Source organism: Protopterus annectens, chromosome 1.part2 (genome assembly GCF_019279795.1).
Source record: "Protopterus annectens isolate FY-2018-M chromosome 1.part2, PAN1.0, whole genome shotgun sequence".
In the NCBI taxonomy this organism is placed as follows: Eukaryota; Metazoa; Chordata; order Ceratodontiformes; family Protopteridae; genus Protopterus; species Protopterus annectens.
In genome coordinates, this window is record NC_056727.1 from 832,111,253 (window position 1) to 832,126,157 (window position 14,905).

General features: G+C 41.5%; 1 protein-coding gene across 2 annotated transcripts in view; it reads right to left on the reverse strand.

Moving 5' to 3' along the window:
• Positions 1-14,905, reverse strand: part of LGALS8 (galectin 8) — an 892,437-nt gene that overhangs the window by 291,597 nt on the left and 585,935 nt on the right. The gene's annotated exons all lie outside the window — the stretch shown is intronic.

Below are 14,905 nucleotides of genomic sequence, written 5' to 3' on the forward strand. Positions count from 1 at the left end.
GGCTGTTGGTCCAGATGACATACCTGTGGAAGCATGGAGGTGTTCAAGTGAAATGGCAGTGGAGTTTTTAACTAGATTGTTTAATGAAATCTTGGAAAGTGAGAGGATGCCTGAGGAATGGAGAAAAAATGTTTTGGTACCGATTTTTAAGAATACAGGTGATGTGCAGAGCTGTAGTAACTACAGAGGGATTAAATTGATTAGTCGCAGCATGAAGTTATGGGAAAGAGTAGTGGAAGCTAGGTTAATAAGGGAGCTGATGATTAGTGATCAGCAGTATGGTTTCATGCCAGGAAAGAGCACTACAGATGTGATGTTTGCTCTGAGACTGTTGATGGAGAAGTACAGAGAAGGTCAGAAGGAGTTGTATTGTGTCTTTGTGGACTTACAGAAAGCATATGACAGGGTGCCTAGAGTGGAGTTGTGGTATTATATGAGGAAGTCGGGAGTGTCAGAGAAGTATGTAAGAGTGGTACAGGATATATACGAAGGTAGTGTGACAGCGGTGAGGTCTGCGGTGAGAGAGACGAACGTGTTTAAGGTGGAGGTGGGATTACATCAAGGATCAGCTCTGAACCCTTTCTTATTTGCAATGGTGATGGACAGGTTGACAGACGAGATCAGACAGGAGTCCCTGTGGACTATGATGTTTGCAGATGACATTGTGATCTGTAGTGAGAGTAGGGAACAGGTGGATGAGACCCTGGAGAGGTGGAGATATGCTCTAGAGAGAAGAGGAATTATGGTCAGCAGGACTAAGACAGAATATATGTGTGTGAATGAGAGGGAGGATAGAGGAATGGTGAGGGTGCAGGGAGTAGAGGTGGCGAAGGTGGATGAGTTTAAATACTTGGGATCAACAGTTCAGAGTAATGGGGAGTATGGATGTGAGGTGAAGAAGACAGTACAGGCAGGATGGAGTGGGTGGAGAAGAGTGTCAGAAGTGATTTGTGACAGACGAGTACCAGTAAGAGTGAGAGGGAAGGTCTACAAGAGGGTAGTGGGACCAGCTATGTTATATGGGTTGGAGACAGTGGCATTGACAAAAAGTCAGGAGTCAGAGCTGGACATGGCAGAGTTAAAGATGTTAAGATTTGCACTGGGTGTGATGAGGGTGGACAGGACTAGGAATAAGTATATTAGAGGGTCAGCCCAGGTTGGAAGGTTTGGAGACAAAGCCAGAGAAGCAAGATTACGTTGGTTTGGACATGTGCTGAGGAGGGATGCAGAGTATATTGGGAAAAAGATGCTAAGGATGAAGCTGCCAGGTAACAGGAAAAGAGGAAGGCCTAAGATAAGGTTTAGGACATGCAGGTGGTTGGTGTGACACAGCAAGATACAGAGGACAGGAAGAAATGGAAACAGATGATCCGCTGTGGCGACCCCTAACGGGAACAGCCGAAAGAAGAAGAAGCAGAAAATATACTAAGAACTAAGTCAACAAGGGATTAAAGAAAGGAGATTCTGATGATGGGGATGACTGCAATTAGGAGTACAAAGAAAAGGCAAGAGAGGGATGGAATTTATTGGTGGAAGCTGACAAGAAACCAAGGTATTGGGAACAAATGATTAAAGAGGGAAAGGTACTAGAATGGTAAGACTCCAAAAACACATTTGGATTACAGACAAGAGACTGCCTTCCCTACCAGGCACTGTTATCAAAGTATAACACAGAGAAAAGGACAGGGAAAAGACCTTTACTGGTTGGGTTTTTAGTTGAACAAAGTGACAAAACAAACTAAATGAACCACTTTTAGCTCTTAGAAACAGCTCCATACACTCTTTACGGCTCTAATAATAGCTCCAATAACTCCAATAACTTTTAATAACTTTTAACTTTAATAACTGTAAAGTTAGCACTTTTGTTTAACTTGATATTAAACTTCATCAGACCAGAAAGTGGTTAGTTGAGTTTTTAGCTGAATCTGAAACAGAAGCTGCTGTTAAAAAGGGATAGCTAGTAGGCATATAAAATATTGCATGATAACTATACAACTCAAACTGAGGAGGTGAGAAAGGATTGGGAAGAGACATTAGAAAAACAATTTACAAAGAAACAATGTAAGGACAAATGTATGGCTCCCAAATGCGCAACAAAGTCAAGAAGATGCAGCATTTTTGCCTAGAGGTGTTTCTATAGGTACTTTACACCCCAAGCAGACTACAAAGAATTTTCCCTCGGGTAGCTTAAGAGAAGGTAAGAACTGAACAATTTATGTAATGTTGAATTTAGTATATTATATAGAACAATATACGTAATGTATAATGTTTATAAATGTGAACTTGTTAATATGGTTTCATTACTTTCATATTAATTTCTAAGTTGTCCATGTCACAACTCATAATTCAATAAAGGTGTTAAAAAAAGGAGATGCCAGCATCTGAAGTAAGACAGCAACTTTAATAACACAAAATGTCAGCACAGCAAAAAGGCAATTAACAGCTTTATCTTACATAGCAAATCCTAATTAAACTAGCACACCATAATCAATGCACTATGGAATATCTTAGTTCTTAAAGACACAGTAATATATTACATATCCAGAGTATATTTATGTAAAAAGTTGTACACATTTTTTATCTTCTTATCTCCCTCATAAGAAGTAAGAAATCTCTCAATAAATCTGTTACATAGCCAAATTTTTGCCTGATTCCCATTTTAACACTTTTCAAATGTTATAACAGAAATGCAATTTAACAAGAAGTTATGTACTCACCATAACGTTCGATGTATGTAGTCCATCTCGCCTCACATTCTTACCCATGGGTTCGGAGCCAAATATCGGCTCCGACTCGCCCGATTTTTACTAGCTCAAAGTCTCTCATTGGCTGGGCTAACAGGGTATCCCATGGTGCACTGCTCCCTATCCCCAGATCTAGTTTGCTGTGAAACAATGTATACACTTCATACACACCTCACATGCATATAAAACAGTCACTAAAAAAGGGACTCAGCAGGTAACAACCTATACTCCAAATCTTATGCTCCAAATCCTCCAGGCAGGGGGAAGGTGGGAGGGTAAGTAAGAATGTGAGGCGAGATGGACTACATACATCGAACTTTATGGTGAGTACATAACTTCTTGATGTTATGTAGTCCTATCTCGCCTACATTCTTACCCGTGGGACAGCATCCCTAGCACCTACATCCTGGGTGGCTCATAGGAAAATACTCCTGAGAACTGTGGAACCAAAGGAAGATCTGCCCCTGGAAACCATGTCCAATTTGTAATGAGAAATAAAGGTGTGGGGAGAAGCCCAAGTAGCTGCAGCACATATATCATCCATTGACAATCTAGCTTGAAAGGCTGTTGAAGTGGAAACAGCCCGCGTAGAATGTGCCTTGACTGGAAATGGCAATTTTTTATCTCCTGCCTGATAGATGAAAGAGATGCAACTGGCTATCCATCTAGACAGTGTAACCTTGGATATCGGAAAACCCAATCGGCTTTCTGAAAAGGACACAAAGAGTTGGTCAGACTTTCAGATATCTTTTGTCCGGTGTAGGTAGAAGCGTAACTCTCTATGCACATCCAATTGGTGAAATATAAATTTTGCCTTGTTAGAGAAGTGGGGAAAGAATACTGGCAGCTCAATGGACTGATTAATGTTAGACACAGAAGCTACTTTAGGAAGAAAAGATGGGTTTGGTCTAAGAGAGACCCTATCTTTGTGAAAGATTAAATATGGGGGCTTGATGGAGAGGGCCTGAATTTCCGAGACCCGCCGAGCTGAAGTGATTGCTATTAAAAATGCTGTTTTCCATGTTAAGAATTTTAACTCACAGGAAGCTGCAGGTTCGAAAGGTGGCAGTGTGAGTGCTTGGAGAACAAAACTGAGGTCCCAGGGAATGACAGGTTGTGACACTGGGGTACGAAGTAACAGAGTACCTTTGAGGAATGCTTTGCATAGTCTGTGGGCCATAAGACTAGGTTAATTCGCTACATGGAAATTAGATATTGCCACCAGTTGAACTATGATGGTGGCTGATGTGGATCCCTGATAGAAAAGCATTGACAAGAATTCCAGAACTGAGTCTATCGGGGCTGTATAAGGATCGATACCTCTAGTATGAGCCCAGATGGAAAACCTTTTCCATTTGCTAGAGTAAATCTTCCTAGTGGATGGCTTATGGGAAGACGATAGAATATAGACCACTTCCGGTGGAAAATTATGACGTCTGACTGATTAGCGATGGAAGTGGAGTAGCCAGGCTGTCAACCGGAGAGTCCTCAGAGAGGGGTGGAACTGTCCCGACGTGCGTCAGTAAATCTGGTAGAGGGTCCAGAATCCAAGGAGTGTCCACAACGTATGGTTGAAGAAAGGGAAACCATACTTGACAAGGCCAATGTGGGGCAATCAGAATCATTCTGCTTCCCAAGGATTGAGCTTTCTGAATCACCCTTGAGAGAAGGGGAAACGGAGGGAAAGCATAAAGCAGACCGGAGGGCCAATCGTGAACAGAGCGTCCCTGGGTGATTCCCCCTGTGGGGGGATCAGAGTGAAGTAGTTGCTGCATTTCACATTGAGAGGGCTGGCAAAAAGGTCGCAGCAAGGTTGACCCCACCTGCTAAAAATTCGCTCTGTAATCAGGCGATTCAGGGACCACTCGTAAGGCATAAGTATCGCTCTGTTTAGCCTGTCCACTATTACGTTGGACTTCCCCAGAATGTGCGTCGCCACCAGAAACCGTTGGGAAGCTACTGCCCAATTCCACACTCGCATGGCCTCTCTGCATAAGGGGTATGATCGTGTCCCCCCCTTGCTTGTTGAGATACCACACTACTGACATGTTGTCTGAGTGTATCACAATAGTCCCTAGAGGAAGAACTTCCCGAAGTGCCTGCAACGCAAGAAGCACTGCTCTCATCTCTAGGGCATTTATATGCGAATGTATCTCTTGTTCTTGCCACGTGCCTTGGACTGTCCTGCTGAGATAATGCCCCCCCACCCCATCTGGGAGGCATCCGTGGTCACCATGGCAACAGGGACGGGAGGAACGAAAGGCTTTCCCCTGTTCAAATTGTTGGTGCACAGCCACCAACGGAGGTCCTGCTTGCACCTTTCTGTGATCAAGATGGGATGAGACAGTGGAAGTCTTTGTAGAGACCACTGGACAAAGAGGAGCCACTGAAAAAGTCTCATGTGTAATCTTGCTAGAGGGACTAGCATGATAGTCGCTGCCATGGTCCCTAGGAATTGTAGAACCACTCTTGCCTGTGCTTGTCTGAGTGGCATCAGTATACGAATTTGTCGTTGCAATACCGTGATCCTTTCTTGTGGTAGGAATGCTCGCATTTGAATGGTGTCCAGCTCTGTTCCTACAAAGGTGACATGCTGTGAGGGCAATAAGGCAGATTTTTCCCAGTTTATCATTATGCCCAATTGATGACATAGACTGATGGTAGCGTCCTTTGTTTGAAGTAGTTGATGCCTGGTGGGGGCTGTAAGGAGCCAGTCATGCAGGTACGGAAACACCTGGAATCCTTGACGTCTCAAGTGAGCCATCACCACTGCCATACATTTGGTGAACACCCTGGGGGCTGTGGTGAGACCAAAGGGCAGGGCTTGAAACTGGAAGTGACTGGCTCCCAGCTGGAAGCGTAGGTGACTCCTGGATGCTTTGTCCATTTTGATATGGTAATAAGCATCCTTGAGATCGATGGAGCACATCCAAACTTTCTCTCTCAACAATGGGAGGATTGACTGTAGAGTGACCATCCGGAACTTGGACTTGTGTACGTAATTGTTGAGTTGACTGAGATCTAGTATGGGTCTCAGGACCCCTGTTCTTTTCGGCACCAAAAAGAATCTTGAGTGAGTCCCTAATCCGATTTGGTCTGAGGGGACTGGTTGGATGGCTCCCTTTTCCAGCAGCTGAGACACCTCTGAGGCTGCTTGATCCCTTTGACTGGGTGGAACGTCTGGGATTTTTCTTATTGGCGGGGGTATTGAAGAGAATGGGATGAGGTAACCTCCGGAAACTATCCTTAGTAAGCATTGGTCCTGGGTGATGCTCTCCCAAGCTTCCGGGTATAAGGAAATTCGACCCCCCGACTGGCTCTGGATAAGCGCAGTCGGGCACACCATCAGGAATGAGAGTATGGAGAGCCACGAAAGGAGTCACAGTCTTCCGAATTGTGGGGGCCCCCTCTGCCTCTGGGGTGACATCTCCCTGAGTAACCCCCCCCTTCCCTGCCTCTGGAGGGGGGTTCACCTTGTGCGGCAGGAAAGAACCTCTGTGAATTCTTGAACCACATCCCCCCCCCCCGCTGGGCCTTGGGATAAGGCCTAGAAGGAAGGGAAAAACGGACCCCGACGGCAGACAGGGTCTTTCCCTCTTGCTCACACCTGGTGAGCGTGTCTTTCACTTTGGTCCCAAACAAGGAGGAACCATCAAATGGGGCATCAGTGAAGGAAGACTTGAAGGCCTTCGCGAAGTGACACAGGCGTAGCCAGGCCTGCCTTCTAAGGGCGACCCCTGAGCTCGCCGCCCTACTCGCTCCTTCGGCCGCATATGAAATGAGCCGCATGGGCAAGTTAGTGATGGAGTTGAGGGTAGAAACCTGTGCGTTAACCGTCTGGGCTACTGCCTCAGGTATGTTACCCGTAAGAGTATCTCCCAGTTCTTTGAGGAGATCTCTCTGGAGCCGAGTGAAGTGAGATAAATAATTCAGCTACTGTAAGGTGAAGGTTGCTGAAGATAGGGTACGCTTCTCGTACCGGTCCATGGTCCTAGACTCCTTGTTAGGAGGATGAACCGATGAGGAAGATTCTGCAACTTCCTTCTGGGTGGCTGCCGCCGCCACCACCATGGCATCTACCGGGACTCCTTTTGATAGAAACTCTTTTCCCTGGGGTGCGGACAGGAACTTGTTGGGGCGCCTGGGCACGGGCTCTACAGAATCAGGATTTTCCCACACTCTTCGACAAATGAGGTCAAGCAGATCGTCGAAGGGTGGACACACCCAGGAGGCAGAAGGTTGAGCGCCAAAAGCCTTAAGGAATACTGACTCCTCCTCGGAAGGAGTTTTGGAAGGCCAGCCTCCTCTCTGTTTCAGTATCTCCAGGATATCGGAAAAGGAAACATCATCACAGGAAGACTTGGGGGATCCTTCCGATTCCTCGAGGTCAGTATCGGAGGCGAGAGACTCATCCTGGGAGTCTATGTGCTTCCTCTTCCACAATTTCTTTCTAGGGGGCTCCTCAGGCAAAGACTCTGGGAGACCCTCAAAAGGTTGGGGACCACTCGTGGGGGTGTCCTTAGAGCCTGGTGCTCTGCTGTCTAAGGACAGGTGAGTGTCAGAGGCTCTCGCCGGAGTGGTGGGGGACGGAATGACCGACCCGGGTGATGTAGCTGACGATCTTGCCAGCACGCTCCGCATGGCCTCGAAGGCAGGTCTTCCCGGCTTCGAGAACCGACCGGCCTCCGAGGCCACGACCGGGACCGGGGTCCCCCATGCCGATGCACCAAATGGGAGACTCGGCACCAACAGCTGTCCCGACATATCCCCCTCGGGCCTGACCTAAGAGACCCGAGTCTCAAACCCTGTGGACGGAATTGACATGGTCAGAGCCGAAGTCGGCACCGATAAACCCAAAGGGGGTATCGGGGCCGGTGCAGGAACATCACTCGGAGTGGAGCATACTGGCTCCGACAACAAGGAAGTGCTCAGAGGAGGAATCATTGAAACGGACATGGTAACTGGCTCCGGAGCCAAGTGGGTCGGAGCCGAAAACAATTTGGCCAACACCGGCGATTGCAGGAGCCTCTGCACTACCCTGTCAACATCCAAATCAGAAAGCCTGGAGGATATGGAGGAGATAGATGGAGATTGGGATCTCTTGTCCGGTGAACCAAGTCTGACAGTGGGCGATCGGCTCCGAATGGGCTCAAGGATAATTGGAGCTGACGCCGATTCGGTTAATACAGATACCTCCTGCTGCCCCGAAGACAGTGGAGCCGAGGAGGTAGAGTCCAAAACTGTAATCTTCTCCGAGGGCTCCGAAGTAGCAGATGGAGCCGGAGACTTTTTCTTGGACTTGGAAGCTTTAGACTTATTACTAGACGCCAAATCAATAGCTTCCTCAAAAGATGGTTTTAAAAGTCCTTTTAAAATTAACTTGTTTTTTCTCTCCTGGAGCACCCTAGGACTGAACGCGTGGCAAAAGCTACACGACTCCTGTATATGGATGGCTCTGAGGCAGTAGACACACACAGAATGTCCATCTGTGATGGACATTTTATATCCACATTTGGAACATTTCTTAAAGCCAGAAGGCTTATGTTCCTTCTGATCTTTGCACATATTACAATGAGCGGTAAAGGAAGCCTAGATGTAACTCACAAAAAATGGCGGGAAATACCACACAATTTGAACACCAGGTACTAAAACCAACAGGCACACTGAGAACCTCTAATCTAAATGGTTCACACAACAAGAGACAGTGGGAAAACAATACTAGTCACACACAAGAACCTCTAATTGAAACGGTTCTTCAGGAAACACAAGACCAAAGGTTAATACAATGACAGAGGGGAGCACTAGGTCCTCTAACTAAAACGGGCCTAGCCCGTTGGAACAGGAGGGATACCAAACTACTAACACAAGCACTGAAACACACACACAAATTAGCGATCAGCAAGAATAGCTATTACAATATCTTTTGGGTTTGAATAAACAACTTTCTCAAAGAGAAATAGCAAAAGAGAGGGTACTTAGCCACAGCCAAGCGAGACCACGTCCGAGCTATACAAGCAGCAAACAAGATCTGGGGATAGGGAGCAGTGCACCATGGGATACCCTCTTAGCCCAGCCAATGAGAGACTTTGAGCTAGTAAAAATCGGCCGAGTCGGAGCCGAACCCAAGGGTAAGAATGTAGGCGAGATAGGACTACATAACATCACATTTTACACATTTTGATAAAAAATACGATTTAAAAGCAGCATTTGAGGCAGATAAGCAATTTCCAACAGTAATACAGTTAGTTTTACAGCAAAAAAAGAAATGAGTCAGTTATTTGCCCAGTGGATGTGATTACACTCATTACACTGTAAAGAAATTCAGATTTCATGACCGCTTGAGAACAATTCTTATTGGACTGGAACCTAAAGAGGAAAAAGCTTCAGACAAATGATAAAAGCATTTCTAATTTTTTCCAGTGTTTTTCACTGAAACAGTATGGCAGAATTAGGAGCAGTCACATTTGTCTCAACAACAGTTGGACTTAAGACAGACTGTGTGTCGTTTGAACACATTTTGGATTCAAGACTTCCACTTTTATCTCAGAGGGTTGTGGTAGCACCTTTGAAGAGACCAGAACACATAGGCTGCATAAAGGCCTTGTCATCCTTAGCTCAAACACCTGGGTATGGCTCTCTGGTATACACCTTTTTCTATAAGACACTTTAGGAATGGTGTGGTTATATTTCCAGTTGTATCTTACTACTGCTTCATCTTTATCTGGCCCCACGAATGACCTTAACTTGTCAGTTTTTTTGCACTTCAGTGCCAACTGTCTCCCACGTTTCTCTCCAACTCAAGATTAAAATGCACTATTTGGCCTAATGGAAAGAGCAGATTTTTGGCGGAATAACACCTGTCAAGAAAATGCTTAAGAATGTTTTGCTCTCCGATCATTTCTCATGATGAATTCAAGTGTGAATTCCAGAAAAGATAAATTTTCCCTAATCTGTCTTCCAAGCATTAGTTGTGCAGGGCTTACTTTTATGGATGTATGTGGAGTAGCACAGTACAACATAAAAAGGTCTGTGAGGATTAATTTCTCTATCAATCTTTTTAGCAGTTTGGACTGCTCTCTCAACAGCTCTGGTGAACTATGCATAGTCAGGACTTGAATGTTTACGTAAAGACATATCCTTAGCAAACTGCTAGAACTCAGTGAATACAAACTGTACATCATTGTCAATGTTTGGCACAGAAGTCATTTGAACACTCTTCGTAGTTTTATTCTCACTAACTACTTTCACTAGCTTAGTTTTTCAAACATTTTATCTTGATGCATTCCTTAGTGTGCAGCACACTGTTCTGACTGCATATAACAGTTATATCGTGTGCATTTGCCAAGCTTGCTGTCACTGCTTTTTATGCACATTCTTTGGCCAGTGTCATGCTTTTTATTGAATTTTTCCATTTTCTTTGCAATTTAAATCGCATATAACATTTGTTGTATTCATATTAGCATTTTGTCTCTTTTCTAGTTGGGCTTCTTTAACAATTTGTATTACTTTCTCCAAATTTAAATTTACTGCTAGTTCTGACTAACTAAATACCAACTTTAATAACACAACACAAAACGACAGCACAGCAGAAAGGCAGCTAATAGCTTCATTTTACACCTCAGACTGTATACCAACTGGCACAGCAGTCTCAATGCATTATGGGATAGCTTAATTCCTAAAGACTCAGTGATGCACTCCATATCCACAATATATCCATGTAAAAAAATGTGCACACTCATCTCAAGACCCAAAAGTTTTCTGGTGAATGACAGCTTTCTAGAATATTCTTCTGACAGCTGCAGAAAATGCTTGCTCATTATAGACAAAAATAAATATATAAATAAATCAGTCTCAATCAGATGACTCAGCTAAAAAAGTACTTATTCAACTTTTGCTGGGCTACAGGTTTTTCCTTGATCAGGCCAGGAAAACCACAAGCGACTCAGATCTATAAGTAGTGCTCGAGATAAAATAAGCAGTACAATACATTATCAAAGGCAAAATCCAAATCATGATCCTTGGACCAAACACATAATTTATTCAATTCCGCATTATAAGTAAGGCCATTAGTGGATTTACAAAAACTACAAAAATATGCAACATTTCTGAGAATCCTACAGAAAACACAGAACAAGGATCAGGGATAAACCTGAAGTTGAGCCTTGATGACTATGATTTAATAACCTGCATCAACTCCACTACGGGGAAAATTTATGTGACACAGACACAATAATCATAAATTAAGTTTGACGTCATTCTGCCGATGTCACATACATTTATCACCATCTTGTTTATTTATTTGTTTGCCAGGGTAGACAATCTCCATGGGATCTTTTTTCAGACTCCCCCTGGGAGTGATGTCTGGTTAAGTGACTTGCTCAGAGTCACACAAGCAATGAAAGCTAAACGAAACAAACCTTGTATGAAGAAATCAGACACTATGTATTATATGCCAGCATGACTAGCTATGATATTGTCAATAAATTCTTACATGTTGATTTATAATCTGTTTGTACAGAATGCTTTAAAGACTTGAACAGTTTTCCTTTACATTTCTAACTGTGTATATTTCTAAAGAAGATTCTAACTGCAGACTGTCTCAGAATTAGCTGATCTGCAGATGATGTCATCAGAATTTTGACAGCTGCTATGTGTTACTGTCAACACACACACATATATATACATATATATATATATATATATATATATATATATGTATGTGGGTGTGTGCGTGCGCATGTGTACACACACACACACATATATATATATATATATATATATATATATATATATATATATATATATATATACACACACACACACACACACACACACACACACACACACACACACACACACACACACACACACACACACACACACACACACACATACACACTTGGAAAAAAATACAAAAGCAGAATAACAAAAACCTAAATATTTATTTCAAACAAATTACATAGTAGCAGTAAGGACCTCTAATTAAGCTAAAAGTACTCCAAATAAAATAAAAACCCTTTATTTAGATAAACAATGATTTGGTTAAGCGCTTTCATCCTGTAGATGTTGGACCTCATCAGAATCACAGAACAATAAAAGACTCTGTTTTAAATAGTACACCCAATCAAACAATTAGTTCATTAATAACTTTTAAAGTGACCACTTAGAAAACATATAACCCAAAAGCCCCAAACAACTGAACAATCAATATAAAATGCGTAAAAAAATATGTAAAAATAAACAATCTAAATTTGTTAGCCCTTAATTTAAGAATAGGTTGCAAAGAAATACTGTCATTAATTCCAGGGATGTGTGTGGCAAATAACCTAAGTTGCCATCTAGTTTCCCTAACTTCTAATATAGTTTTAGAATCACCATCCCTGGAACTGACCTTTACATGATCTATAATTCCAAACTTAAGTACACTACACTGTAAACTGTTTTAAGGTGTTTAAACAAGGCATTATTCATATTCTGTTTCTTATATCATAGTAATGTTTGTAAATTCTATACCTAAGTGCTCTATTTTATCAATATACAATGCTGGACAATTTGTGCACTTGGCCAAATAAATCACTCCTTTACAAATACAGTTCCTTTTAATAAAAAAATCACTTTAGAGTGCAAAATATTGTCCAGAATAAGGAAACTGTCATCTCAAATATAAATGCATTGTCTACAACAGCCACATTTCGAGGTTGAAATACTTTTAGCCCTAGGAATAGTAGCCGTACATTCACTTTCAAAGGTTTGCTTTAAATTATAACCAGTTTTAAAAACAAAAGATGGGGACAGTCCTAAAATCCGATAAATTTCAGAGTTACCTCTAAGCAAACCTCAATTATTACAAAAATGTTTTAACCTCCTTAGCATATGGACCATATTGCAAAATTAAAGCCCTCTCAAACCCATCCTGAGAGAGGTGGTGTGGTGATACTACCACCTGTTCCCAAAAGGGCTTTATATAGAACTCCCCATTGGGGCAACACATACTTCATAGTGCCTGAAACTAATGATTCAGGGTAACCCCTGGAAATAAACATTCTAGCAGTATTTGCTAGGTCAGCTTTAATGTCATCATAGTCAGAGGTCATCTCTGCTGCTCTTATAAATTGCCCTTTAACTATACTCTTTTTCTGACTTGGGGTGGATACTACTAAACTCTAAATAGGGGTTGATAAAAGTGGGATTCCTAAAAATATACGATTTAAAACCTGTCCCTGTGTTGGTAATCAGGGTATCCAAACAGTGAATTTTGTTACCATCATATACATGAGTAAACCTTAAAAAAATCACTTGAATTATTAATATATTCCATAAAATTAGTTATAATGTTCTCAGGCCCATTCCATAAAATAAATAAATCGTCCAAATATCCAACATAAAACTTAATATGCTTATAAAAAGTTATCAAACACTACTTTCTTCTCCCATTCTACCAGCACTAAATTGGCATAAACAGGAGCACAAGATGCTCCAACTGTGACACCTTTTATTTGTTTGTAGAATTCGCCCTAAAAAAAAAATTATTGTCTAAAACAAGGCTCAAACTCATAAAACAAAGAATCCTATCTGTATCAAATAAATTAAAACATGCTAAACAATTATAAAAATAGTCCAAACCTTCTTCCTTTGGTATAGAAGAGAACAAATCCATTACATCTACTGTTAGAAAAAATTAAATCTTTGGACCATAAATCTTTAACCTGCTTAAAAAGTCCCAAGAGTCTATTAAAGGTGGTTAACCTGTTTATAAATAGGATTCAACCACCTGTCAATAGTGATGCCAAAAGGGTAGGTCTTAAAATCTTGACTGGCCATGATTGGTCTAAAAGAAGGATTATCTAAGTTCTTGCAAATCTTGGGAATACCAAAAATTGTGGCCACAATAGGAAACTTAACCTTAAGAAAACTGTATGTATCCAAAGATATATGCTGATCGAGCAAATATTCTTCCAATAGACAATTCTTCTATAACTAATATTAATCTCATTAACAGAAACAGGAAGATAGGTGTTGCAGTTGCCAAGCAAATCTAACATAACCTTGAAATAGTTGTGGGAGTCATAAAGAACTATTCCTTCACCCTTATCAGGTTTCATAATTTGTATCGAATTGTCCTGCCTTGGTATCTCAAGATCACTTTCTTCTTTACTTAAATTATGTACATAAAATTTACTTTTCTTCACTTTAACTTGCAAATTGTAAATATCATCCAACACAGCTCTTTCAAGGGCATCTAAAGTAGGACTCATGGGGGGGGGGGTTAAAAGTACTTCTTTTCTTAAGGTCACCCAAACACCCACTTGAGGGCTTAGTAACAGCCTGCCCTTTCTCTTTAAAAACAAGGGCCAAGTTTAACTTCTAAAATACAATTTAGTTTCCGTTAAAATATCAACCAATTTAAAACGTTTTGAGGGAACAAATTTCAAACCCTTAGAAAAAGGGGGAAAATGTGTGTCAGTAATCTGAGTATCAGTATAGTTACAAATATGAAAATCATTAGAAGTGTTAACTTTTACTCGATTTTGCTGACTGTATTTCCCGAAATAATTTGATTCCTGTGTTTTGTAAGATGTATATTTCTTTTGAACTAAATGTTTGGAAAATTGTTGACCCCACCGCTGGCTGTAGGGGAACTTCTTTGATAAAAAAGTTTCTGTACTCTCCTTTGTGTGTAATCAGATGCACCATGAACATCATCATTACCACTCTCAAGAGGTTTTTTAACTAAATAAGCTTCATTTCTAGAGTACTGATCCAAGTCCCTCTAACTTTTTGACCTTCCTTTCGTACAATTTACTACATTTATTGTCAACTATCCTAAACTGCTTTTGGTAAAAACCTTCCCATTGATGAAAAATCAAATCATCTGCAATGTCCGCATTTAACTTATCAATGGTAATAACTGACTTAAAACTGTATCATTAAATTTAATACTCAACCTTATTAACTCAAATCCAAACATGTCAAACAGTTGATTAAACTCACTAAGCATGCCTTCATTGTAATCTAAACCCAAAGGGTATTTAGATATTCGCAACCCTTGGGGAACTATTTTTAGTTTCAAACATTTATTTAGATCAGTAGACATTGTCCATTTGCAAATCCTTAACCTTAAAAAGTTTCTTTTCAAATGTCAAAATCAAATCTTTAAGTGT